We start from the raw sequence: 25,322 nt of genomic DNA, 5'->3' as shown, positions 1-25,322 counted from the left end.
TTTAATTGGATCTTTTTGGTATTGAGTTGTATAAGTTCCTTATATTTTTTTGATATTAACCCCTTATCAGATGTATGATTTGCAGATATCTACTCCCATTCAGTAAGTTGTCTTTCCATTTTGTTAGTGATTTCCTTTGTTGTGAAAAACCTTTTTTTTTTTTTTTTAATTTTGATGTAGTCCCAACAGTTTCTTTTTGCTTTTGTTTCCCTTGTTTAAGGAGATTTGTCTAAAAAGATTGTTTCTAAGGCCAGTGTCAGAGAAATTACTGCATGTGTTTCCTTCTAGGATTGTTATGGTTTTGGGTCTCACATTTAGACCTTTAATCCATTTTGAGTTTATTTTTGTTCTGGTATTAAAAGACAGTCCAGTCTCATCAATGTTTTATAGTTTAGTGTACAGATCTTTAACCTACTTGGTTAAATTTAGTCTTAAGTATTTATTCTACTTGATGCTAATATAAAAGGAATCCTCTTCCCAATTTCTTTTCCAGATAGTTGTTAGTGTATAGAAGTTCAACAGATATGGTATGTTGATTTTATATCCTTCAACTTTACTGACTTTATTTATTCCAGCAGTTTTTGTTTTTTGGACTCTTTAGGGTTCTATATACAAGATCATGTCATATTAAAACAGAGCCTACTTTACTTTTTCCTTTCCAACTTAGATGCCTTTTACATCTTTTTCTTGCCTAAATGCCCTGGCTCAAACTTCCAGTGCTTTGTTGAATTGGAGTCATGAGAGTGGGCACCCTTGTCTTGTTCCTGATCGTACAGGAAAAGCTTTCAACCCTTCACTATGAGTCTGATGTTAGCAGTCACACATGGATGTTATTACATTGAAGTAACTTCTTTCTATAGCTAAATTGTTGAGAATACTTTTTATCATAAAATGATGTTGAATTTTATAAAATACCTTTTCTACATCTACTGAGATGATCATGGGGTGCCTGGGTGGCTCAGTCGGTTAAGCATCTGACTTCGGCTCAGGTCATGATCTCACAGTTGGTGGTTTCAAGCCCCGCATTGGGCTCTGTGCTGACAGCTAACTCAGAGCCTGGACGCTTCAGATTCTGTCTCCCTCTCTCTCTGCCCCTCCCCAGCTCACACTCTGTCTCTTTCTCTCTCTCAAATAAATAAACATTAAAAGAAATTTACTGACATGATCATATGATTTTTAATGTGCACTTAAATTTCATTTCCTTGTATTTTGTTGAAGGACTTTTTTGCATCTGTGTTCTTCAGAGATACTGGTTTGTAATTTTCTAGTAGTGTCCTTGTCAGGCTTTTGTATCAAGGTAAAGACAGCCTTGTAAGCTGAGTTTAGGAGTGTTTGCTCCCCTTCAATTTTTGGAAGGGTTTGAGAAAAATTGATGTTAAGTATTGTTTAAATGTTTGCTAGAATTCATCAATAAAACCTTCCGGTTCTGGGCTTTTCTTTTGTGGAAGTTTCAAATACTTATTCAGTCTCTGCCCTCATTATTGGTATGTTCAGGTTTTCTCTTTCTTCATGAGTCAGTCTTGATAGGCTGTGTATTTCTAGGAATGTATCCATTTCTTTGAGGTTACCAAATTTGTTAGTATATAATTGTTCATAGTAATTTTTGTGATTCTTACTATTCCTGTGTTATCAATTGTAATGTCTTATCTTCCATTCCTGATTTTAGTCTTGTGTTTGTGTGTGTGTGTGTGTGTGTGTGTGTGTTTTAGTGTAAAGGTTTGTCAGTGTTGTTTATTTTTTCAAAAAACCAACTCTTAGTCTTACTGATATTTTTTTTTAAATTTTTTTAAAATGTTTTTTTATTTATTTCTAGGAGAGATTGAGAGACAGCGTGAACAGGGGAGGGTCAGAGAGAGAGGGAGTCACAGACTCTGAAACAGGCTCCAGGCTCTGGGCTGGCAGTCAGCACAGAGCCCGACACAGGGCTCGAACCCACGAACCACGAGATCATGACCTAAGCGAAAGTCAGACGCGTAACCGACTAAGCCACCCAGGCACCCCTCTTACTGATCTTTTCTATTGTGTTTTTATTTTAGTCTCTATTTCATTTATTTCTGTCCTGATCTTTGTTATTTTCTTACTTCTACTGAATTTGGGCTTAGTTTGGGTTTTTTGTTTTTGTTTGTTTCTAGTTCTGTGAAGTGTAAAGTTAGGCTGCTTGTTTGAAATCTTTTTTGTAAATACAGGCATTTATCACTATAAATATCTTAGAACTGCTTTTACTGTATCCCATAAGATTTTATATATTGCACTTCAGTTTTCATTTGCTTCAAGATCTTTCTTGATTTCCTTTTTGATATCTTCTTTGATACATTGTTTCTTCAGTAAGAAGTTGATTAATCTCCACAGATTTGTGAATTTTCCAATTTTCCTCTTGTAATTGACTTCTAGTTTCATAGAATTGTGTTTGGAAAAGATGCTTGATACAATGTCAATCTTCTTAAATTTATTGTCTTGTTTTGTGGTGTAATGTATCCTGGAGGATGTTCCATGTGCACCTGAAAAGAATGTGTTTTTTGCTGTTAATGGAATGCTCTAAAGATGTCTGTTCTATTTGGTCTAAGTCCTCTGTTTCGTTATTGATTTTCTGTTTGGATGATTTATCCATTGTTGAAAGTGGGGTATTAAATCTCCTGCTCTTCTTGTACTGTTTTTCTCTTGAGTTCTGTTATTGTTTTCTTTATATAGTTACGTGTTCCAGTATGCAATACATATGTATTTATAATAGTTATGTCCGCTTGATGAATTGGCCCTTTTTATCATTATATAATGGCCTTATTGTCCGTTGTTAAGCTTTTTGTCTTTACGTTTTCTGATATAATATAGCCATCCCTGCTCTCTTCGGGTTTTCATTTACATGGAATATCTACTTCCATCCCTTCATTTTCAGCCTATATGTGTCTTTAAATCTAAGGTGAGCCTTTGTATTTAAGAATCTGGTTTGTCTTTCTTTTTTTTCTTTTAAATTCTACATATAAGTGAAATAAAATGGTATTTGTTTTTCCCTGTCTGACTTATATAACTTATTAGCATTATACTCTTTAGGTCCATCTCTATTGTTGCAAATGACCAGATCTCTCTTTTTTATGTTTAAGTATTCTATTGTGTGTATATGCATGTATGTGTAGGTATACATATATGTATGTATATATAAACTATATTGTTTTCTTACATCTTTATCCATTCATCTATTGCTACTACTTGAATTTTCAGCTTGCACATCTTGACCATTGTAAATAATGCTGCAATAAACATCGGGTGCCTTTATCTTTCAACTTAGTGTTTTCATTTTCTTTGGGTGAATATTGAGTAGTAGAATTATTGGATCATATGATATTTCTAGTTTTAATTTTTTGAGGAACTTCTATAGTTTTCCATAATGGCTGCACCAATTAGCATTCCTACCAACAGTGCATTGCTTTTCCTTTTTCTCCACATCCTCACCGACACATGTTATTTCTTGTCTTTTTGATCCCAGTCATTCTGGTGCTTGCCAGAGGGGAGGTGTGTCAGGGAATAGATGAAATAGATAAAGAGGATGAAGAAGTACAAATTTCTAATTACAAAATAAGTCACAGAGATTAAAAGTACAGCATAGGGAATATAATCAATAAGATTGTAATAATGTTTGGTGACAGATGATGACTACACTTACCATGGTGAGCCCTGCGTATAGAATTGAATCATGCTGTATACACAAAGCTAATATTACACTGTATGTTAAATATACTTCATTAAAAAAGAAAAAAAAAAAAGTCTTACAGAGAGCATATGGCTACATCTTGGTTTTCTTACCCATTCAGCCTCTCTATTTCTTTTGATTGGCAAGTTTTATCTATTTCCACTTAAAGTAATTATTTATAGGTAAGTCCTATTATTGCCATTTCCTTATTATTTTCAGACTGTTTTGTAGTTGTTTGTTCCTTTCTTCCTGTCTTGATGTCTTCCTTTGTGATATGATGATTATTTTTCTAGTGGTATAGTTTGATTCATTTCTTTTTTCCTTTTTGTGTATAGATTATTCCTTTATGATTATGTAAAACATCTCAGTCAAAACAGTTAGTTATACTAAAAACTACATTAACTGCATTTAAAACTCTATGATTTTGCCCTCCACAAACACATTTTGTTATTAATGTCACAATTTATGTCTTTTCATATTGGCTATATTTTAAAAGATTATTATAGCTATAGTTATTTTTAATACTATTTTCACTTAGAGTTAAAATTGATTCATGTACCACCATTACAATATTTGGAGTATTATGAATTTGATTATATCCTTATCTTAAATTGAGATTTATACTTTCATATGTATTGTTCTTAATTAGCATTTTTTCATTTCAACTTGAACATCATTTAGCACTTCTTGTAGGGCATATTAGTGGTGATGGACTCCTTAGCTTTTGTTTGGGCATTTTTTTTTTTTTTTTTTTTTTGTATCTCGCTTCGTTTCTGATGGACAGCTTTGCTGAGTATAGTATCTTGGTTGCCAAATTTATTTATTCCCCAAAACTTAATATGTCATTCCTCTCTTTTGGCTTGTAAGGTTTCTGCTGAGAAATCCCCAAAGTCTCATGGGGTTCTCTTGTATGTGACAAGTCACATTTCTCTTGCTATTTTAAAAATTCTCTTTGTAGTTAATTTTTAAAACTTATTTATTTATTTTCAAGTTAGTTAACATATAGTATAATATTGGTTTCAGGAGTAGAACTCAGTGATTCATCACTTTCATACAATACCCACTGCTCATCCCAACAAGTATCCTCCTTAATGCCCATCACCCATTTCACCCATCTCCCCATCCACCTCCTCTCTAGCAACTCTGTTCTCTGTATTTAAGAGTCTCTGATGGTTTGCCTCCCTCTCTGTTTTTATCTTATTTTTCCTTCCCTCCCCTATGTTCATCTGCCGTTTTTCTTAAATTCCACATATTAGTGAAATCATACAGCATTTGTCTTTCTCTGACTTACTTCACTTAGCATAATTCACTGTAGTTCCAACCATATTATTGCAAATGGCAAGATTTCATTCTTTTTTGATTGCTGAGTAGTAGTCCATGATATACATATACCACATCATCTTTAGGTATTCATCAGTTGATGGATATTTAGGCTCTATCCATAGTTTGTATATTGTTGATAGTGCTACTATAAACATTACGGTAAATGTGCCCCTTCAAATCAGCATTTTTGTATCCTTTGGATAAACCTAGTAGTGCAATTACTACTTACTGAGGAACCTACATACTGTTAGTGGTTGCACCATTTTGCATTCCCACCAACAGTGCAAGAGGGTTCCCCTTTCTCCACATCCTTGCCAACATCTGTTGCTTCATGAGTTGTTAATTTTAGTCATCCTGACAGCTGTGAGTTAGTATCTCATGGTGGCTTTGATTTGTATTTCCCTGAAGGTGAGTGAGGTTGAACATCTTCCCATGTGTCTGTTAGCCATCTGGATGTATTCTTTGGAAAAGTGTCTATTTGTCTTCTGCCCATCTCTTCAATGGGTTATTTGTGTTTTGGGTGTTGAGTTTGATAAGTTCTTTATAGATTGAGTTTGGTGCCTTAGACCACTCAGCCATTCTGACACTGCTGTAGTTGACTTTTGACAGTTTGATTAAAGTATGTCTTAGTGAAGTCTTTATTTTAAGTATTTTTTAAAATGTTTTTTTGTTTGTTTAGAGAGCTGGGGAGGGAGGGAGGGAGAGAGAGAGAGAGAGAGAGAGAGAGAATGAATTCCAAGCAGGCTGCATGCTGTCTGTGCAGAGCCCAACACAGAGCTCAGTCTCAAAAGCTGTGAGATGATGACCTGAGCCAAAATCAAGAGTCAGATGCCCAACAGACTGAACCACCCAGGTGCCCCTGTTTTGGTTTGGTTTGGTTTGGTTTGGTTGACCTAATGGATCTAGGGGTTAATTTCCTTCCCCAGATTTAGCAAGTTTTCTGTCCCTATGTCTTTGGGTAAGCTTTCTGCCCCTTTCTCTTTCTCTGCAACTTCTAGGACTTCAGTAATATGTATTGATTCATTTGCCATTTCCCCAAAAGTCCTCCAGAATTTCTTCACCTTTTCCCGCTTTCCCCCCCCCACCCTTTTTTTTTCTGAGTGAATAATTTTAAATGATCTGGCTTTGGGGAAGGAAGACCTTTACCTGTCAGCCTGGCTAGAGAATCTGGGAGTGTCTCAGATCTTTTCTATGGATGTTCCCACTCCACTCTTGTTCCCTTATAGAGAAGTTTTAGGATTACGTGCTTGCTTTTAATTCCGCAAATCCAAGCCAGTTGCTGAGGTACTACCTTAGTTTCAGACTGTGTGCCTTCTCCCAATCTAGCATTGTTAAGCTAGCTGCTGGATATCCATCTGCCGTCTGCAAGGGCTTGCACGTGCCATCTGTGAAGGATCATAAGCACAATTTGAAGAGGCTTCCAGACACCATATGTGGGAGAGTGCAAGGTGCCAGCAACAGGAGAGACAGTGTATGGAGTGCTGGGTATGTGTCTACTACTCAGTGAGGGGGGTGTCCACAGGTGAGGTATCATATGTAGTCGTGAGTGGGGTTCTCAGAGGAGTCCACAAGCTTGTTAGTGGGATCTTTGGCCCGTTGTTGAGATCCATATGCTGGTCATGCCGGTTTCTATGCATCCCCAACTCTTTTCCCTCTTGCTAGCTGGTCTCAAATTACTCAGCTGTGCCAGTCCCCTCATGTTTTAGGGGCGAGACAGACATGGGCTTCTTGGGGAGCATCCCACAAGGCTGGAAAAGCCCAGTGCTCACTGGGCAAAGTGAGTCTCTCCTGGCACTGAGCTGTGTCATCATGAAAGAGGGGTGACGTGGATAAAGTGAAACTTTCTTCTTCCCCTCTTCAATGTATTCTTAGAATTGTTGCTCCACTAGGGTGCTGGAACCTCTCAGCTGAATGTTTTGATTCTCTTAAAGATCTCATTCGTAGGAGGTTGTTAAAATCAGTGTTTCTGTGTGGGTATGAGAGTTGGAAGCTTCTATTCTGCCATCTTGCTGATGTCTAGAACAGCTTCTTCTTGTATGCAGAAGATAACTGTTTTTGCAGGATGAGGAGTTGAGCTAATGTATGTAAATAATTCCTTGATATGACTGACAGAGCAATGCTTAATAATTAAAATTGAATTACTTCTAAATAGAGAACCTGAAAGTATTTTGTTGACAAGCATTAAAAATACCATTTGCCATTATACATAAACACCTTAGATTTTGTTTTCTCCATTGGTCTTTTTTTCCAGGCTTTGGAACAAAGTAACCACAACTATCCTTCTACCTGCCTTAATCAAATGAGGATATGCTTGGGTTCAAAAACCTCCCTTTCTCTTCCAAATTACTGGATGATTCAAACGGATAACAGCAGATTTTTACCAGAGTCACATTTGTTCATTGAGACATTCCAATACCTGTTTTTCACCTTTCCATGACATCTTTCTCCCAAACAGAATGACAGAATTTCCATGACAGAATGCTCAGAAGAATGACATTCAATGACAACATTGAGCTAATGGAGCTCCTTCCTTCACTGTGTGTTTTATACTCCTTCAACCCATCTTCAGACTTCATTCTCTCCATTCACATCCTTCTCTGTTGCATTAGAACCACTGACCAGGAAAAAAAAAAGCTTTGAAAGGAAACAAGTGACCTCTAGTAGCACAAAGAGAAATAAGGTCACAAGCCCTATGAATAGTATATTGGCCTGCATTGCATTCTAGGTTATAGCTGATCACAAAACAATCTTGCATGAGCTGCAGGAGGAAGAATTAAACCAACAGCTATTTTAATGCAGTAAAGACCCGGTGGGGGTTTGTGCTCATAATTATTGATCTGCTGGTTTATTTTGTGGGGTTGAATGATAGCCTGAGGCTTTTCTAGGTCCATGTGATTCCAACTCCTGGCCAAGGCTCAAGTGTAGCTCTGCAAACAAACAACAAACAAAACAGAAAACTACAGGTCACTCATTTCATCACGGTTGAAAGTGGTGACAAAATGATGGGTTTACTTTTTCCTCACCGTCTCCCACTTTGCGTTTACTTTTTGGTTACAATGTCCTGACCAACTGACCTAGAGTACCTTCTGGTCTCAACGCCAGCTGCGTAGACAACATAGTAATGTAGAAGTCTCCAAGAGCTCCTACAGTTGTACAAAATCTAATCCTTAAAATAAATTGCTTCTTCTATATCACTTACAGCAAAGCTGCTTCTCTGATCAAATCCTGACTGAGACAAGAGACCATTTAAAAACTAAGGCACCACTGGGGGGAGGGAGGTAGACACAAGCTCTTTTTCAGACTCTAAGATAGGCTACTACAATACGTTAGTGGGTCTTATATCATTCTCCTAGCCTGAGTTGGCTCACATAAAATAGGTGTGGAATGAACTCCCTACCTCCCCTGAAATCTCATGAGAAGAAAGTCCTTATCTCATCAAGAAACTCTTAGAGGACATCTAGATGTATCCTTCTTAGATGAATTCAGAACTCAGGTTTAATCTGTCTACTCTGCCAGGGAACAAAAGCCAGGAGCTTCGTAAGGCCCATGTGAATCAGGTGGTCAGGATACAGTTCTTTAGCTTGAACAGAGCAACTCCCCCACTCCAGCTCAGGTAAAATCATCTTCTTTTTCTTTTCTCTTTTTTAAATATTTTAATGTTTGCTTATTTTTGAGAGAGAGACTGAAAGAGACAGAGACAGAGACACAGAATCTGAAACAGGCTCCATGCTCTGAGCTGTCAGCACAGAGCCTGATGCAGGACTTAAAGTCAAGTACTCCAGTCAAGCAAGGACCATGAGCAGGGCTTGGAGGATGATTTGTTATTACTGCAGCTCAACTACAGAAATTAACCAAAAAGCTTCCTACATACTAGTCAAAGGTAAACTTACTTATGAAACAACCTTTTCCAGTCCCTAGCCCAGACCCCTCCTCCTCGAGGGTTTTGATCTTTACCATAATTCACAAAGGGGCTTTAGTATATTTTTGAGCTGTTGTTGCAAGGTAAGATAATGTAGTCAGAGATAACTGACCGCTTTAAAGACAAAGGTCATTAGAAAACAAGCTTGGCTATCATTCCTAGTTCTCACTGTGAGTGAACTGCTGTGAATTGATTTTTCCCTATCCTGCAACCACCCTATGAACAAAATAAATAGAATTTTAATTACATGTTTACATTTAATAAATTAAGACCTGTTTAAACATATTTCACTTATTCATCTTAATAGATTGGAGCCTTTGTGTCATGCCTGATATCCCTTATCCCCCAGCTTAAACTATATCAGCATAAAAAGATTCATCCATAGATTGAAAGACAACATTGCTTTTAAGAGGCCTGGGAGGAAAAATCCCCCTTCTGGATATGTGCAGGATAGTTTTAGGCTTTTAACAGATGTGAGAAATTCCTTCATCACTTCCTCATTCATATCGGCTTTATTAGCTCAGGTATCTATCTTTGCAAACAAGCCTGATTACCCATGTCTGTCTCATTTGATTTCAGGTGTGGTGGACAGTCCATGGAAGTTCACACTTCGATCTTGCTGAGAGCACATTAACTCAGCATCCTCAGCATCCTGTGCATTTCCCTGGACTTTTTATGTCAGGCAACCTTCAGATTCTCAAAAGATCCTGGTTGAGTCAAACCCTTCATTGCTCCTATTGATCATCCTAAAATCATATTATTACACTGGTGTTCCTAAACACTTTCTGGTCACTCAATCTTCCATTCTTATGTCACCTCTCAAATAAAATAATTGTATGTAAGTCCTTGTTTTAGGCCACATTTTTGAGAGGCCCCCATACTAAGCAATTGGTACTAGAAAGCAGGCCATCAGGAATGGATTCAGACACTGGATCACTTTATGGTCAGAGAGTAATAAAGAACTCATTGCCTAGTGAAATGGGTTCATAACAATTCTTGTTAAGTTATGGCATTTTAATACGTAGATTCTCATTTGTAGTGGATAAGGGTGATATACAGAAAACGTCGAAAACAACAATCCTATCACTTGAAAAACAGGTGATTGTAATTAGGATTGTGGACTTTGCTGTTTACTGCTAACTTAAGAGTTTTTTAAAAAGAAAAGTATGCTCTTGTGATCCAATTATGAACTCAGGGCTTGTTGAGCTACATAGACTACATAGTTTTTGTCTCCTGCTCCAAAGGGCAACTTGGTCAAAAGCAGTTTCAGAATTTACTAATAAGCATGATGGAGCTACAAAAGAGACTGAATACACCAGAGACAGTCCTTTTATAAGTTAAAGGTAGCCCACAAAGATGGAAACAATAGAAACATGAGAAGTGGCCTGTGGCATTTGAGGAGACAAACCAAAGAATCTTGAGCCCCCATTTATCCTGAACCTTCTCCATATAAGATGAAACTGTACATGTCCTGTCTATGTACACACTTCCACAAGTGTGGTCTTTTGCACAATAATATTTATCCTCAAAAACTGATTCACCCTCAAGTCATCATCTCAATCCCATTAATTAGGATCAGGTTTCAACAGTCTGAGTGGGTTAATAAGCCTCTCTTTGTTTTTAATTTATAAAGTTTTTTATTTCTGAGAGAGAGAGAGAGAGAGAGAGAGAGAGACAGTGTGAGAAGGGGAGGGTCAGAGAGAGAGGGAGACACAGAATCCAAAACAGTCTCCAGGCTCTGAACTAGCTGTCAGCACTGAGCCTGATGCGGGGCTCGAACCCATGAACCCTGAGATCATGACCTGAGCTGAAGTCGGCCGCCCAAATGACTGAGCCACCAAGGCACCCCAGTAAGCCTCTCCTTTATGCCTCTAGCTCTCAGCAAGATTGGATGACATTACTCTGGTCTGTACAGTCCTGGGGATAATTTTTTTCCTGAACACGCTCATCCTGGGTCTCTCAGCATTCTTTTTTAATTCAATTAGATATGTTGTCTTGTAGCCCTCTCTATAAGTTTTCTTCAGAATTTCTTCAGAGTCTGCCTTCTATTTCCAGCTTAAAATTTTTACTGATCTAGAGTTCAATACCAGAAATGGCTCCAGCAAATAACCCTTTAGTTGGGATATTGGGACTGCATTGCTCAGTTTAATGAGGCATCAATAACCTTCCAGTGAGAAAGTGGAACCCTGGTGATCTGCAGCATTCAGTGGCATCACAATTCCTGAAGGCATTATTCATAAGGCTATATGATGGAATGTCCAGAAAAGGAGTTCGGAATTTCTATAGCCACTTGATTCCAATGGAACAATTATAAGTATGAAGATTCTAAATATGTTGGAGAACTTATTAAAGAGCAATAGGCAAGAGACTTAATTTTAACTGAAAGTACAGGTGAGAAATCTTAGAAAGTTTCTCTAGAGCCCATAAAGGAATCTATTGTCTTATGTAGCCACAGGACAAACATGGTTAAGCATCACACACAATACCCAATTATATTGGAGATAGAGTCACATAACCTTGTGAAATCAATAACAAGGAACTGGTTGGAATAGGAATCTTGAGACCTGATATGTGATCATTTGGTTAGACAGAGCAGGCTAAGTGCAATGGCTTTCCTAAATCCCCCTAAAACTTGTTTGCTAGGGAAATTATCCCTCCCCTGTGTAAGAAAACCAGTCTTCTTCTATTGAAAGAACTTCAAAGGACTATATATATTAGGCCACAAAATAAGTTCCAATAGATTTGAGCCATATTATTGAGGTATGATTGACATATCAAAAGCTGCATACTTAATGTATATAACATGGTGAGTTTGGAGATAAGTTACACCTGTGAAACCATCACTATAATTGATGCCATAACATACCCATCACATCAAAAACTTTCTTCCAGCCTGGGTGGCTTAGTCGGTTAAGCGTCCGACTTTAGCTTAGGTCATGATCTCGCGGTTTGTGGGTTCGAGCCCCGCGTCGGGCTCTGTGCTGACTGCCAGCTCAGAGCCTGGAGCCTGTTTCAGAGTCTGTCACTCCCTCTCTCTCTGACCCTACCCTGCTCACGCTGTCTCTCTCTCTCTCTCCTAGAAATAAAATATTTGAAAAAAAAAAACTTTCTTCCAGCCCTCTTTCTTTTTATTATTTTGTGATAAAACATAAAATCTAACTTCTTAGAAAAAAACCTTTAAGTATACAATACACTATTGTTAACTATATCTTCTGTGCTATACAGTAGATCTCTAGGACGTATGCATCTTATATAACTGAAACTTTATACCTTATGACTAATATTTCCCCATCCCTAAATCCCCTGGAAACCACACTTCTACTCTCCTAAGAATTTGATTATTTAAGATTCCTTACATAAGTGATATCCTGTCTTTCCATGTCTGGCTCACTACACTTAGCATAATGTCCTCCAGGTTTATCCATGCTATGAAAAAGTTAGAATTTTATATTCTTAAAGGCTGAATACCATTCCATTGTATGTACATAACACATATTCTTTATCCATTCATTTGTCAATGAACATTTAGTTTTTTTCTGTGTCTTGGCTATTGTAAATAATGCTCCAATAATCATGGGGATGCAAATATGTCTTCAAGATCCTGATTTCATGTCCTTTGGCTATATACCCAGGAGAGAGGTTACTGGATCATATGATAGTTCTAGTTTTAATTTTTTGAGAAACCTCCATAGTGTTTTGCATAGTGGCTGCACCAACTTACATTCCCATAATGAACATACCAAGGTTCCCTTTTCTTCTCATCCTCACCAACACTTACCTTCTGTTATTTGAATAACCATCCTAACAGGTAGGAAGTGATATCTCATCATTTTGATCTGTATTTCCCTGATGACTAATGATGGGAGAGTGCCATTTCATATATCTGCTGGACATTTGTGTGTCTTCTTTGGAGAAATAACTATTGAGTTCTTGTGCCCATTGAAAAATCAGATATTCTTGGCTACTGAGTTGTAGGATTTCTTTATATATATTGCAAGTATCTTGTTGAGGATTTTTGCATCTGTATTCATCAAGGATGTTGGCCTGTAGTTCTCTTTTTTTGCTGGGTCTCTGTCTGGCTTGGGAATCAAAGTGATGCTGCCTCGTAAACTGAGTCTGGAAGCTTTCCTTTGATTTCTATTTTTTGGAATATCTTGAGAAGAATGGGTATTAATTCTGTTTTAAATGTGTGGTAGAATTCCCCAGGGAAGCCACCTGGCCCTGGGCTCTTATTTGTTGGGAGATTGTGGATAACTGATTCGATTTCCTTACTAGTTACGGGTCTGTTCAGATTTTTTGTCTCTTTCCGTGTGAATTTATGTAGTGAGTGTGTTTAGGACTTTGTCCATTTCTTCTAAGTTGTCTAGTTTGTTGGCATATAATTTGTCATAGTATTCCCTGATAATTGCTTGTATTTCTGAGGGGTTGGTTGTAATAAGTCCATTTTCATTCATAATTTTGTCTATTTGAGTGCTCTGTCTTTTCTTTTTGAGAAGCCTGGCTAGAGGTTTGTCAATTTTATTTTTTCAAAAAAACCAACTCTTGGTTTTGTTGATGTGTTCAACCATTTCTTTGGTTTCTATATTGTTTATTTCTGCTCTGATTTTTATTATTTCTCTTCTACTGGGTTTGGGGTACTCCTGTTGCTCCTCCTCTAGTTCCTTTAGGTGCGCTGTTAGATTTTTGCACTTTTTCTAATTTCTTGAAATAGGCCTGGAGTGCAATGTCCTTTTCTCTTAGGACTGCCTTTGCCGCATCCCATAGAGTTTGGATTGTTGTGTTTTCATTTTCATTTGTTTCCATATATTTTTTAATTTCTTCTCTAATTGCCTGATTGGCCTATTCTTTCTTTAGTAGGGTTTTCTTTTTCCTCCATGTTTTTGGGGGTTTTCCAGACTTCTTCCTGTGATTGATTTCAAGTTTCATAGCATTGTGATCTGAAAGTGTGCATGGTATGATCTCAATTCTTTTATATTTATTGAGGGCTGCTTTTTGTCCCAGTATGTGATCTATCTTGGGGAATGTGCCCTGCACACTTGAGAAGAAAGTGAATTCCATGGCCTCAGGATGTAGAATTCTAAATATATCTGTCAAATCCATCTGGTCCAAAGTGTCACTCAAGTCCATTGTTTCTTTGGTGATTTTCTGTCTAGTTGATCTATCCATTGCTGTAAGTAGAGTATTAAAGCTCCCTGCTATTAGCACATTCTTATCCATAAGATTGTTTGTTTGTGATTAATTGTTTTATATATTTTGGGTATTAACCTTTATCAAATATTTGGTCTGTGAATATTTTTCTCTCTTGCTATAGTTTGCCTTTTCATCTGTTTCCTTTGCTGTTTATCAGTTTTAAAGTAATGTCACTTGTTTTTCCTTTTTTTGCCTGGGCTTTTGGTGTCATATCCAAAAAAAACATTGCAAAGACCAGTGCCATAGAGCTGTTTCCCAGTTTTCTTGTAAGAGTTCTATAGTTTCAGGTCTTACATTGAAGTTTTTCATCCATTTTGAGTTGATTTTTGTGTATGGAGGAAGGTAAAGGTCTGCCTTCATTCTTTTGCATTGGAGGTCCAGTTTTCTCATCACCATGCATTGAAGAGATTATCGTTTCCCTAATTTGTATTTTTGGCACCTCTTTTGGATTTCTGGACCCACTTCCAATGTGTGTGTATTGGTCATGGTGGGGCTTCCCAGAGAACACCAAGCAATTCTTATGCAGTATGGTGTCCAATAATTCAACTCAAGTTTTACACTATCTACTCAGAGAGAGCATCAGATCATAGGTTAAGGGTTCAGTCCCACAAGACCGTCTCCCTCTCCACTTTAGACACAAGTTGCAAGTACAGGTTATCTGTACTTCTGACCAACTATCCATAAATCAAAAGTTCTCACTTATCTCCTCCTCAGGTGTGATTTATTTGCTAGAGTTTTTGTCTCTAGCACAGAACCGCTCACTTCCTAGATAAAAGGACGTAACTCAGGAAAAGCCATATGGAAGAGATGCATAGGGCAAGGTATGAGGAAAAGAGCTTCCATTTCCTCTCCAAGTACACCACTCACCCAGCACCTCTGTGTTTTAACTAACCTGGAAGCTCTCTGAACCACATCCTTTTGGATTTTTGGATTTTTATAAAGGATTCATTACATAGTCATAACTCATTATATCATTGACTCCTGGTGATTGAACTCCACCTCCAGCCTATCTCTCTTCCCTCGAGGTCAGGGCTGGTGGGGGAGGCTGAAAGTTCCAACCTTCTAATCACATGTTTTGCTCTACCATCCATCAACTTCCATCCTTAAGTGCTTTTCAAAAAGTATCTCATTAACCTAAGAAAGGCACTTTTATCCCAGTCACCACTAGAAATTCTAAGGATTTGGGGAACTCTGTGCTAGAAATTGGGATGAAGACCAAATACATATTTCTTAGAAGTCACAGTATCACAGCAGTCTTGTCAAAATCAATTGACAGCACGTGTGTGGGTTTATTTTTGAGCTCCCTATTCTGTTCTATTAGTATATATGTCTGTTTTTATGCTAGTACCATATTGTTTTTATTATAATAGCTTTATAATGAAATTTAAAAGCTTGAAATGTAATGCCTCCATCTTTATTGTTCTTGGTCAAAATTACTTAGGCCATTCAAGGCCTTTTGTATTTCCATATGAGCTTTAGGATTGTTTTTGCCATTTCTATAAAAAAAAATGCAATTGGAATTTCAATAGGGATTGCATTGAATCTGTAGATTGTTTTGTGTAATATGGACATTTTAACAATATTGTTCTAATGCGTGAACATGGAATTTATTTCCACTTATTTATGTCTGTTTTCATTTCCTTTATTGTAGTTTTCAGCATACACGTTTTTCACATCATAGTTAAGTTTATTTAGTTCGGATTGGGTGATTGATGCTGTTATGAAAGGAATTTCCTTTTCAAATTGTTTATTGTTAATAGAAATACAACTATTTTCATATGTTGATTTTGTATTCTGTAACTTTACGAATTCCTTTATTCTAGCAGGATTACTTGTGGAGTCTTTAGGTTTTCCATATATAAGATTATGTTACCTGCAAACAGATAATTTCTTCCTCTGCAAATAAGATGCTCGTAAATTCCTTTTTCTTGCCGAATTTCTCTAAGACTTCCAATACTATGTTAAATAGAAGTGGTGAAAGTGGGCATCCTTGCCTTTTTTATATCTTAAGTAAACTGTATGGGGGGATGGGTTAAATAGGTGATGAAGATTAAGGAGTACACTTGGGATGAGCCCCAGGTGCTGTATGTAAGTCTTGAATCACTAAATTGTACACCTGAAACTAATATTATACTGTATGTTAACTAACTGGAGTTTAAATGTAAACAAATTTTTCTGCTCTATATCATAAAGTATAATGTTAGCTGTGGGCTTGTCATACATGGACTTCATTCTGTTGAGGTTAATTGTTTCTATACCTAACTTGTTGAGAATTTTCATCATGCAAGTTATTGACTTTTGTGAAATGCTTTCTACATCTATTGAAGTGATGATGTAATTTCTGCCCTTCATTTTGTTAATGTGGTTTATAACATTGTTTTGTGTATATTGAACTAGTCATGCATCCCAGGGATAAATACCATTTGATTCTGATGTATAATCCTCTTAATTTGCTATTGAATTTGGTTTGCTAATATTTGATTTAGGATTTTTGCATCCAAGTTTATCAAGGAAATTGCCCTGTAGTTTTCTTTTCTTGTGGTGTCTTTCGTTCAGCATCATGGTGGTACTGGCTACATAAAATGAGCTTGGAAATGTTTCCTCTTCTGTTTGGAAGAATTTCAGGAAGATTAGTTTTCATTCTTTTTGACATATTTGGTAGAATTCATGAGTAAAGCCATTTGGTCCTGGGCTTTCTTTTTTGGGAGTTTTTTTATTATTGATTCAGTATACTTGTTATTGGCCTCTTTAGGTTTTCTATTATTTTGTTCATTCTTAGTATGTTATATTTTTCCAGAATTGACAATTTGTTAGTGTATAATTGTTCATCATAGTCTTTCATGAATTTTTTAATTTATATCCATGGCATTGGTTGTAATGTCTCCTTTTCCATTCTTGGTTTTATCTGACTCTTTTTTACCTTAATTTAGTTAAGGATTTATCAACTTTATTTTTTTAAAAACTCTTAATTTCATCAGTTTTCTTACTTTTCTAGAATTCAATTTATTTCTGCTGTAATCTTTATTCAGCAAATAAATATTATTTCAGAAATATTAATTTCTTCTAATGTCAGACTTTGTTCTTATACTGATTTATTGAGATTTAAATTTAGGGTGCTTGAAATCTTTCATTTTAGTGTTAGCAACTTCCCTTTTACTCATGCTTTAACTGCATCTCATAAATTTTGATATGTTTTGTTTTCATTGGTCTCAAGATATTTTTAAACTAGGGTTAAAAGTGATTTATCAACCATTATTACTGCATTATATTATTCTCTATTAGTCTATATTTTTATCTTTACTGGTGACATTTATATTTTCATACACTTTTGTGTTATTTTGTGTTATTCTTTAACATCGTTTTGTTTCAACTTGAAAAACTCCATCTAGCACTTTTGTAAGGCAGGTCTAATGATTAGGAACTCTTTCAGTCTTTGCCTTGGAACGTATCTCTTTCATTTCTAAAGGACAGCTTTTACAGGTATAGTATTCTTGATTGGCAGTGTTGTTGTTTTTGTTGTTGTTGTTGTTATTTTTGAGCACTTTGAATACATAATTCTAGTCTTTCTTGGCCTGCAGGGTTTCTGCTGAGAAGTCTGCTTATGTGTAATGGGAGGGCTGGTATGTGATGAGTTATGTTTTTCTTTATGCTTTAAAATTCTGTCTTTGCTTTTTGATGATTATAATGCATCTCAGTGAAGACCTCTTTAGGTTCTACGTATTTTGATTTTTTAGGCTTTATGAATCTATATGTCCATTTCCCTCCCAAATTTGGGAAACATTCAGGTTTTTTTTTTTTTAATTTTTAATGTTTTTTATTTATTTCTGAGAGAGAGAGACAGCACAAGCAGGGGAGGGTCAGATTGGGAGAGAGACACAGAATCTGAAACAGGCTCCAGGCTCTGAGCTAGCTGTCAGCACAGAGCCTGATGTGGAGCTCGAACTCACAAACCATGAGATCATGACCTGAGCTGAAGTCGGACGCCCAACCAACTGAGTCACCCAGGCGCCCCAGTTATTATTTTTTTAAATAAGATTTATGCCCCTTTCTATCTCTCACCGCATTGGTCTCCCAATACTTAATGGTATTCCGTAAGTTCCACAGACTTTCTCCACTCTTTTCATTTTTTTATCTTTTAGTTTTTCTAGCCAGATAATTTCATATAACTTGTATTCAAGTTTGCCAATTTGTTTTCCTGCTTGGTTGAGTCTGTTGTTGCAGCTCCTTCTTGTTTGTTTTGTGTATTTTTAGTTCAGTCGTATTCTTTAGGTCAATAATTTCTGTTTGATTATTTTTATGATTTCTATATCTTTGTTAAACTTACCATTTTGTTCATTGACTTTTCTTGACTTGATTTAGTTGCTTACCTGTATTCTCTCATAAATCACTGAATTTTTTTAATAGTTTATTGTCAAGTTGGTTTCCATATAACACCCAGTGCTCATCCCCACAAGTGCCTTCCTCCATGTCCATCACCCCCCCCCCCCCCCCCCCCCTCAGTCCTCAGTTTGTTCTCAGCATTCAAGAGTCTCTCATGATTTGCCTCCCTCCCTCTCCCCCACTATTTTACCCCTTCTTCTCCCCCATGGTCCACCGTTAAGTTCCTCCTAATCCTCCTATATGTGCAAACATATGGTATCTGTCCTTCTCTGCTTGACTTATTTCTTATTGACTTACTGACTTTTTTTAAAAAAGATTATTTTTTAATCTTTGTCAGCCATTTCATATATTCACATTTCTTTAGGGCCACTTACTAGAACTTTTTTGGTTCTTTTGGTGGAATCATATTTTCCTAATTCTTCCCAATACTGTAGCCTTACACTGTTATCTGCACATTTGAATAAGGAGTCACATCTTCCAGTCTCTACAGACTGGCTTCCTCAAGGAAAGCCCTTCACTGGTTGGCCTAGCCAGAAATTCTGTGCTGGCTGCTTGGTAGAGTCTACAGGTGGACTGGCTGGCAGGGTCCAGGAGGCCCAATGCCAGGGTCTATGTCTGAGCAGGCCAAGCACTGGTGTCCATAAGTGGACATTCCTGGTGCCAGAATCTCTGGGCAGGTGAGACCAGTGCCAGCATCCATAGGCATTTGTATTTGTTGCCAGGGGATCAAAGGTCCGCTGTTGAGATCTATATGCTAATTGTTGAGAGCTCCTATCACTTTTCCCCTTTTATGGCTGCCCTCAGGTAATCTAGTCAGTTTCTTGAGTGTTCTGAGCAAGGCATGACAGAATCAGTCCTCTCAAGTAGCACCCTGAATGGCTTAGGAAGTCAGATGTTCACTTTAGTCTTTCCACCATAGAAGAACTCGTGGGCTGAGGAGACCTCTCTCTGTGCGATGCTGTTCTGGCCCAGGGGATAGGTGATGTTGGAAATCTGAGTGTTCTTCTTAAACTTTTCAATGTATCTGTCTCATTTCTGTGCTCCACAAGAGTGCCATAACCTCTCACCTGGAATCCAAAGCTCTCATGAAGGAATTTTCACCTACAGATGATTGTTCAATTGATGTTTTTGTTTCAGACGAGGGCTATTCAGATAAAGGCTACAAGTCTCCTATTCCACTATCTTTCTGACATCACTCTAATATTTATGTACTTAAATAATAATACCTTCTTTGACCTCAGTGGAATAAAAAACTAGAAATATATAGCAGAAAGAAACTGATAATTTTAGAAATATGTGAAAATTATGCAACAGTCTCCTGAATAAATACTTTGAAACAAATTAAAAAGAATTACCACAATGTACCAACCTTTAAGAGATGCTACTAAAGGAGTGTTCAGAGTGAAATATATGTGTTTCACTGGTGAATTCTGCCAAACATTTAAAGAATTATTACCAATCTTTTATAAAAATTTCCATAAATTATAAGAGAAGGGAGTACTTACTCTATGAGGCCAGCATAATATGATACTGAAGTCAGATAAAGACATCCTAAAGGAAAAAACAAACTGTAGCCCAGTATATCTTATAATATAAATGTAAATATTATCAATAAAACACTAGCAAGCCAAATCGAGTTGCATATTAAAGAATTATATAGGGGCTCATGGGTGGCTCTGTCGGTTAAGTGTCCAACTTCGGCTCAGGTCATGATCTCACAGTTCGTGGGTTCGAGCCCCGCATCGGGCTCTGTGCTGATAGCTAGCTCAGAGCCTGGAGCCTGTTTCAGATTCTGTATCTCCCTCTCACTCTGACCCTCCCCTGCTCACGCTGTCTGTCTGTCTGTCTCTCTCTTTCTTTCTCTCTCTCTCAGAAATAAATAAAACATTAAAAAAAGAATTATATATACATCAGGACCAAGTAGCATTATTCCTGGGATTATGAGAATGTCTTAAAATATGAAAATCAATCAGTGTAACATTCCACATTAATAAAGCAGTGGGCGAAACAAAACTGATTAACCAACAAATGAATTAGCATTCATACAAACAACCACATGAAGAATCTCTTTGGCTCCCCATCCCTGAATGACAATATCTTACTCTTCTTGGGGGGAGGAGGTAATATTTTGATTGAAGTAATTTCTGGAGTTTCAGTTCTAACACAAATACCTCTCACATGCCAGCTCCAATGTGGGTACGCCTGAGGCACCTCAAATTATTGATTCTACAAAATTAAATCAAATGCTGACTAAAGATATCCGTTTGCCACATACAACATTGTATATTCTTGAATTTTTTTTTCTTTTAATCATTTTAACAATCCACTGGATGGTAGCATCACCATTTTATCTAGTGGGAAGCTAAAGTTTTATCATCAAAAGACAATTTTGGTTTTGCTTTTGTTTCCCTTGACTCAGGAGACATGAAAAAAGATGTTACTGCTGATGTTGAATAAGTTACTGCCTGTTTTCTCCTCTAGGATTTTAATGGTTTCAGGTATCAGTTTAGGCCTTTAATCCATTTTGAATTTAGTTTTGTGTGTGGTATAAGAAAGTGGTCCAGTTTCATCCTTTTATATGTTGCTATCCAGTTTTCCCAACACCATTTGTGGAAGACTGTTTTCCATTGGATATTCTTTCCTGATTTGTTGAAGATTAAGTGGCCATATAGTTGTGGGTTCATTTCTGGGCTTTCTATTCTATTCTCTTCACGTGTGTCTGTTTTTGTGCAGTACCATACTGTTTTGATCACCACAGCTTTCTAATATAACTTGTTGTCTGGAAGTGTGATGCCTCCAGCTTGTTTCTTTTTCAAGGTTGCTTTGGATATTCAGGGTTTTTGTGGTTCCATACAAATTTTAGGATGTTTATTTTAGCTCTGTGGAAAATGCTGTTGGTGTTCTTGAGAGGTATTATACTAAATATGCAGAGTGCTTTGGGTAGTATAGGCATTTTAACAATATTTATTCTAATCCATAATCATGGAACGTCTTTCCATTTGTTGGTGTCCAATTTCTTTCATCAGTGATTTATATTTTTCAGAATACAAGTCTTTCACCTCTTTGGTTAGGTTTATTCCTAGGTATCTTATGGGTTTTGGTGCAATTGTAACTGGAATAAATTCCTTAATTTCTGCTGCTTCATTGTTGGTGTATAGAGATGCAACAAATTTATGTACATTGACTTCATATCTTGTAATTTTATTGAATTTATTATCAATTCTAGCAGTTTTTTGTGGGGTTTTCTATACATGGTATCCTGTCGTTTGCAAATAGTGAAAGTTTGACTTCTTTAGCAATGTGGATGCCTTTTATTTCTTTTTGTTGTGTAGTTGCTGTGGCTAGGACTTCCAGTATTCCGTTGAATACGAGTGGTGAGAGTGGACATCCCTGTCTTGTTCTTGGCTATGGAGGAAATGCTCTCATTTTTTCCCCATTGAGGATGACATCAGCTATGGGTTTTTCATATATGGCCTTTATTATGCTGAGGCATGTTCCCTCTAAACCTACTTTGTTGAAGGTTTTTATCATGAATGGATGTTGTACTTTGTCAAATGCTTTTTCTGCATCTGTGGAAATGATCATATTGCTTTTGTCCTTTCTCTTATTGATGTGTTTTATCATCTTGATTCATATGCAAATACTGAACTACCTTTGTATTCTAAGAATAAATCTCACTTAATAATGGTGAATAATTTTTTAATGTATTGTTGGGTTTTGTTTGCTAGTATTTTTTTTAAGGATTTTTTGCATCTATGTTCATCAAAGATACTGGCCTGAAGCAGTTTTTTTTGAAGTGTTTTAATCTGGTTTTACTATCAGTGTAATGCTGGACTCATAGAATGAATTTGGAAACTTGCCTTCCTTTCCTATTTTTGGAATAGTTTAAGAAGAATATGTACTAACTTTTCTTGACATGTTTGGTTGAACTCATCTGTGAAGCTTCCTAGTCCTGGACTTTTATTGAGGGGGAGGGAGTTTTTTGATTACTAATTCCATTGTCAGTAATCAGCAATTTCCTATTTCTGCTTCAGATTGGGTAGGTTATATATTTCTAGGAATTTATCCATTTCTTCTAAATTGTCCAATTTATTGTCATATAATTTTTCAAAATACTCTGTTACAATCATTTGTATTTCTATGGTGTTATTTTTCCTCTTTTTTTTTTTTTCATTTAAATACCTTCCAAGATTTTATTTAAGTTCAAATTAGTTAACATATAGTGTAATATTGGTTTCAGGAGTGGAATTTAATGCCTATCACCCATTCATCCCATAACCCCACCCAACTCCCCTCCAGCAACCCTTAGTCTGTCCTTTGTATTTAAGAGTCTCTTATGGTTTGCCTCCCTCTCTGTTTTTATCTTATTTTTCCTTCCTTTCCCCTATGTTCATCTGTTTTGTTTTTAAAATTCCACATATGAGTGAAATCATATTGTATTTGTCTTCCTCTGACTGCTTTATTTTGTTTAGCATAATGTACTTTAGTTCCATCCATGTCATTGAAAATAGCAACATTTTATTCTCTTTAATAGCTGAATAATATTCCATATATATGGATAAAGAAGATGTGTGTGTGTGTGTGTGTGTGTGTGTGTCTTCTTTATCCATTTATCATTCCATGGACATTTGAGCTCTTTCATATGTCTGTTTATCTGGTTATCTGCTTTTGAAAAATGTATATTCATGTTTTCAGCCCATTTTTAACTGGATTATTTGCTTTTTTTCTGTGTGTTGAGTTTTTTAAGTTCTTTATATATTTTGGATAGTTACCCTTCATTGGATATGTCATTTGCAAACATCTCCCATTTTGTAGGCTGCGTTTTAGTCTACTATTTGAAGAAATAATAGCTGGCTACTTCCTGAACCTGGAGTAGAAAACAGAAATCCCATTGTGGGAGGCACAGACATGCCCCAACATAATCAAACCAAGAAATCCATAATAAGACACATAGTAATTAAAATGACAAAGAATGCTGTAATAAGGAGAATTTAAAAACCTGCAAAATAAAACAGTGATATACAAGGAAAACCCCATAAGGCTGTCAGCTGATTTTTCAGCAAGAATTTTGCAGGCCAAAAGAGAGTGGTATGCTATATTAAAAGGTAAAAGGAAAATATCTGCTACCAATAATATTCTATCCAGCATGTCTATTATTCAGAATAGAAGGAGAGATAAAGATTTGCCCAGACAAACAAAAGTTAAATGAATTCATAGCCCCAAAGTCAGTCTTACAATAAGTGTTAAGGCAGACTGTAATTGGAAAGGAAGGACCATAAAAATACGAAAAGTAGGAAGCACAAAAGCAGAAAAAAAATAAGCACATCTGTAGAAATCAGTCAAGGGACTCAGAAAATGAAAGGATGTAAAGTATGACAGCATGTACTTAAAACGTTGGGGAAAGAATAATGAAGAATGGGTACAAACCTAAGTGACTATCAACTTAATATAGACTGCTATATGCAGAAGATGAAATATACAAACCTAATGGTAACCACAAATCACGTACTTGTAATAGATGTGCAAAAAAAAAAAAAAAAAGGAATCCAAGTATATCACTAAGCCAACTAAATGTGAGAGAAGAGAGCAAGAGAAGAAAGAAACAGAGAAAAATGACAAAGACAAACATTAAACAAGTAATGGCAATAAATACATACCCATCAACAATTACTCTGAATGTATGTGGACTAAATGCTTCAATCGAAGACATAGGGTGATGGAATGGAAAAAAAACAAAAACAAAACAAGATCCATCTATGTGCCTCCAAGAGACTCATTTCACATCCAAAGACACATGCAGATTGAAAGTGAAGAGATGGAGAAGCACCTCTCGTGCAAATGGTATTTTGCTGAGGTAGCAATACTGATATTGGACAAAATAGCATTTACGAAAAAGTAAATACTACACTATATGTTAACTAACTTGAATTTAAATAAAAATTTGGAAAGAAAAAAACCCGAGAATCACCTCAAGACAATCAGAATGGCTAAACTTAACACAGGAAATGACAGGTGTTGGTGAGCATGTGGAGAAAGGGGAAGCCTCTTGCATTGTTGGTGGGAATGAAAACTAGTGCAGCCATACTCGCACCCTGTTATTTATTTCTTGTATTTTTTTTATTTTAGCCATTCTGAAAGGTGTGAGGTGATATATCATTGTGGTATTGATTTACTTACCTGATGATTAGTGATGTTGATTGGTCTGTGGCATCTGTATGTCTTTGGAAAGATGTATTTTCAGGTCCTTTGCCCATGTTTTAATCAAATTATTTTTGTGTGTGTGTTGAGTGGTATACATTCTTCATATATATTTGGATATTAACCCTTATCAGATTTGCAAATATCTTGTCCTATTTAGTAGGGTGTTTTTGTTTTGTTTCGTTGATTTTGTTGATTTGTTGATTTCCTTCAATGTGAAAAAGTTTTTTTTTTATATAGTCCAATTGTTTCACTTTGTTTTTGTTTCCCTTGCTGAGGAGACATATCTAGAAAAATACTTATATGCCCGATAAATCACTGCCTATGTTTTCTTCCAGGAGTTTAATGCTTTCAGTTCTCACATCTCAGTATAGTTATGTATGGTGTAAGAAATTAGTCCAGTTTTTCCAGCACCAGTTTTTGAGGAGACTCTGTCCCACTGAATATTCCTTCCTGCTTTGTGGAAGATTAAATGATCATAGAATAGTTGGTTTATTTCTGGGCTCTCTATTCTGTTGATTTATATGTCTATTTTGTGCCAGTACCATACTATTTTAATCACTATAGATTTGTGTAGTATATCTTGAAATCTGGAGTCATGTTACCTCCAGCTTTGTTATTCTTTCTCAA

The sequence above is a fragment of the Hyaena hyaena genome, unplaced genomic scaffold (assembly GCF_003009895.1).
Source record: "Hyaena hyaena isolate Hyena2069 unplaced genomic scaffold, ASM300989v1 scaffold_361, whole genome shotgun sequence".
Classification (NCBI taxonomy): domain Eukaryota; kingdom Metazoa; phylum Chordata; class Mammalia; order Carnivora; family Hyaenidae; genus Hyaena; species Hyaena hyaena.
Note: the sequence above shows the minus strand (reverse complement) of the source record.